This window comes from Morone saxatilis, unplaced genomic scaffold, assembly GCF_004916995.1.
Source record: "Morone saxatilis isolate NCDOM2014 unplaced genomic scaffold, NCSU_SB_2.0 Contig8, whole genome shotgun sequence".
Classification (NCBI taxonomy): Eukaryota; Metazoa; Chordata; class Actinopteri; family Moronidae; genus Morone; species Morone saxatilis.
In genome coordinates this window covers 25869619-25873382 of record NW_023340257.1, presented here as the reverse complement: position 1 = coordinate 25873382, position 3764 = coordinate 25869619, and positions in this window count along the sequence as shown.

The window sequence follows — 3764 nt, the reverse complement described above, 5'->3', positions numbered from 1 at the left end:
CACCAGTTCTGGGACTACCTGATCTCCCCCAGTGTATCCTGTTCAACAATTTCTTGCAGGTGTTGGACAGGACACATCTTTCTGCAGCTTTCAGGTATGCAGTGCTAAGGGAGTGCTAAGTTAATGAAAATGAACTGGCTGTGCAAAGTATGTAACTTCACCACCTCAAAACGATCAGACGTATTGAAGCACAGCAGATTACAACATGGGCATTTTGGTCGAAACCAGTCCATACCCTGTCTCCATTCTGATTGTCCTTGCACCTTTAGGACATGGGGTGCATTACGGACACATCTGTCTAGGCATCACTCACAGGCAACCAAGCCAGGCCACATCCTTGCCTTCACGTGCCTAGTCTGTAATTCATGCTTTTTTGACAGTGAAAGACAATATTTGGAGCACATTGGTAGCCATCTCAAGAGATTTGAAACTGTGCCTTGTGTTTTTAAAGGTTGTGATTATAAGACAAATATATACACAACCCACATTCAGTGGAAGATTTTAAGACCTCTGTTTTTCATCAATACCAAATGCAAACAGATGAAGAAACTTTGTTGAAGAGGTATACACTGTGACTCTGTCCTTGGGGAGGATGAGGATTTGCACAAAATTATTATTAAGAGACTGGGGTTGCTCCTACTTAAATTGGAATGCATTTTCAATGTCTCCAATACATGCATAGATGAACTAGTAGGGGAACTTAATTTCCTTACAGCATCTGCATCTGGACCCGTGATTAAAGAAATTGTCTTGAGCACTTTGAGAAAGCATAGCTGTACTTTTGAAGATTCTGTGATATCAGAACTGGTTAAAGACCTTAGCCAGCTAAACCCTTTCTGTGCTGCTTTAGGAGTGGATGGCACTTTAGTCAGTACAGGAGAGCGCAATTTATGAAGGAGCATTTCTCGCCGATTGAACTAGTTGAGTACATACTTCATAGTCGTGAGAAAAAGACATGTCAGTATGTACCGATTCTCCCATTATTGTCTCAACTTGTGAACAACAGACACATTCAAAACACAATATTACAGAACAAAAGGCCATCTGATGTCTCTTTTGGATACAAATCATTTCATGATGGATCTTTCCTAAAAGAAAACAGCTTTTTATGTGAAGATGAACTTAAACTCCCACTCATCCTTTACATAGATGACTTTGAAGTCTGCAACCCTCTGGGAACATCCCGCAAGAAGCATAAAGTCACAGCTGTGTACTGGGTGTTTGCAGACATACCTGCCACATTGCGATCTACTCTAACTTCTATTTACTTAGCCATTCTTTGCAAGGCAGATGATGTCAATCAGTATGGATACCAAAAAGTGCTGGAGCCACTGCTCAAAGATTTGAAGTCCTTCGAAGATGATGGTATTTTTGTACCAAGTCTGGGCAAAGTGCTCAAGGGTAGTGTACTTGCTGTAGTCGCTGACAATCTTGGTGCTCACTCAATAGGTGGCTTTGTTGAAAGCTTTTCGTCTTCACATTTCTGTCACTTTTGCATTGGAGAATGGTCACAGATCCAACAGCATGAAGTAGGAGAAGGACTGTTTCCTGTACGGACCAAGTCCAACCATGCCATTCATGTTAAAGCAGCATTATCTGATCCCACTGAAGGTCATCATTGTGGTGTAAAAAGACAGTGTCCCATCTCTGACAGACTGAGCTACTTTCATGCTACATCAGGTTATCCCCCTGATGCTTTGCATGATTTACTTGAAGGGATTGTACCTGTAGAGATATCACTCTGTCTTAGTGTGTTTATCAAGAAGAAATACTACTCTCTTCAGGAGCTCAATCATTCCATCCATCACTTTCCTTACAAGTGGAATGACAAAAAAAACAGCCCACAAGCTATTGCCCCAACTTTTGCATCACGAAAGAGTGTAGGAGGCAACGCACACGAAAACTGGTGCTTGTTGAGGTTGTTACCATTTATGATTGGTGACAAAGTACCAGAAGATGACCCAGCTTGGGAGGTTTTGATGACCCTGAAAGATATTGTTGAGATTGTCATGGCTCCTGTACACACTGATGAGACACTAGGATACATGGAAAGTAAGATCAGTGAACACCGTTTCGTATTCAGAAGTGTTCCCAGAGGAGAAATTGAAACCGAAACACCACTTTGTTGAACATTATCCATGGCTTACAACTGTTTTTGGGCCACTTGTGAATTTCTGGACCATGCGTTTCGAAGCCAAACACAAATTCTTTAAAAAGATTGTGAGGCAGACTGGGTGTTTCAGAAACATTCTCATGACAATGGCAAGAAAACACCAGTCAATGATTGCTTATCATACCCATGATTGCAATAATCAAAGGCCAACACTGTCTGTGTCCCAGATGACTCAAGTGGCTGTCGATGTTCTAAAAGACAGCATTAAAGAGTCATTTGCAGTGAAGTTCCCGGAGGCAGAGGTTGTGAACATGACAAACAAGGTAACCATTCTTGGTACAGCCTATAATGTTGGAATGCTGGTGCCCTTTGGATCGACCGGAGGCTTGCCTGACTTTGGAGAAATACAACAGATAATCATTGTGAATGAAACCCCTATCTTTGTTCTTAAATTGCTTAGTGGGTGGTACTGTGAACATCTAAGGAGCTTCAAAGTAGAGCCAACCGGAAAGACTGAAGTCCTTCAGCATTCCGAATTGAAGGATACATACCCCTTGGCTGCATATAATACAGCAGATGGTCGGATGGTGTCCCTGAAACACTTCATTTGCACATCACAGTGAGTATACTTAAGTTGAGTAACTGAGTCTGTTATCATATCAATTGTGTGTGCACAAGCAAGTACAGTTATTGGGGGATCTCCTCTTCCTCTCCTCTCCGATCTCTTCTCTTCCTCTTCTCCTCCTCTCCTCTCCTTTTCCTCTTTCCCTCCTCTTTGGTGGAAGAAAACTGAACTAAACATATGCACTCAAACTTAAAAACTATTAAGAAACTGTCTCAATTTCTTTTTCTTTCTTTGTCCCTGCAGCTGAGGACAACACACCCCAAACAACAATGGCGGCCCAGTTACGAGTCATACTAGAAGAACACGATATACGAAAGTTGACACTTCCAACAGGAATCCCTAATACAGTGGAAGATCTTCTTTTAATAGTTGTTGAAACTTTCCAGTTAGATTTGGACTATTATACAAAGACAGCGATTTTGGGAACCAATTTTTCAGTGTCACCTCAACTGCTGACCTGCACGACAAGGCCACTGTGAAATTGATCAGCAAAGAGCCTGTGATCACCCTTGACCTACACCCAATAGATGAATCTGGATTGTCCTCTACATTGAGTTCAGTGGATTCTGTGAGTAATAGGGAATTGGACATCTACCCTGCAGATGATGAGATGTCCTCTCTTGCATCGTCCAGCTCACAAGACACCATTATTCTCCCTGTTTCATGCCGCTCTGCTCCATGGCCAGTGCCATTTCAAATACCACAGTTTTCCCGTGATGTTGAACTTATCCTTGCAGAGGCAAACAAATCATATCATGCCACAGGAACACACTTTTGAGATGCAAGCGTTAAATCCGCAAAAATGCATGACCTTTCAAAAGTCATATTCTCTTACACTGCCTACCCCTCAAGTCAGCAAATAACGTCTGTGGCCGAAGCACTAGTTGAGAAGTTCCCATGCCTTAAGGAGCCGGGCTCCTTTGCAGGGCTATACGGTTGGCAGCAGCGCATCAAATATAAGATGCACAATTACCGTGCCAAGCTAAGATATACACGAAAATATGCTGTAGCAGGTCGCGCTACAGA